Genomic DNA, 684 nt, shown 5'->3' with positions numbered 1-684 from the left:
ACACACACACACACACACACACACACACACACACAAAATGTTAAGAAAAAATATCAACTGAAAAATACACCAATATGAAAACAGTTGACCTATCAAGCATAAACATATATAAATATATGTACAGCATAGATGCACACATACATACTTAAACACATACAATATACGTACAAAAGCACAACTAAATTATCACTTTGATTATCACTATCTAGATTGTCAGGTATATATTAAAATGATAATTATACCTTTCGCATCAGCAAAAATAACTGATTTGACATGGAGTATTTCAATGTCTATGCTTCAACTAAAGAAAAAAAACAGCATTAAAACAAACACAATTAGCTGTGTGTTAGTGTGTATGTGTGACCTACCAATATTCTATATCTATTCCTGGCATTTCACTGGTGAAAAGAAAATTTCCTAATCTACAGACAGTAATTACATAGAAGTATTTAATGATTGACAAATGAAATAAGTGAACTTTAGAGAAAACTGCACAGTGGAACAACCACTAGTGAATTTCTTTTATAACTATCTAACAATAACAAGACTTCATTCACAATATCTATTTGTAAATATTTAATTTATTTTGGTAAGCAGCTTTAGTGAAGTTAATATCTAAACTTTGAAAAGAAGAAGTATTGACAGAAATGGTACATGGTGACAGAAATGGTACATGGTGACAGA

Source organism: Octopus bimaculoides, chromosome 6 (genome assembly GCF_001194135.2).
Source record: "Octopus bimaculoides isolate UCB-OBI-ISO-001 chromosome 6, ASM119413v2, whole genome shotgun sequence".
NCBI classification, from domain to species: Eukaryota; Metazoa; Mollusca; class Cephalopoda; order Octopoda; family Octopodidae; genus Octopus; species Octopus bimaculoides.
This window is presented reverse-complemented; position numbering follows the sequence as displayed.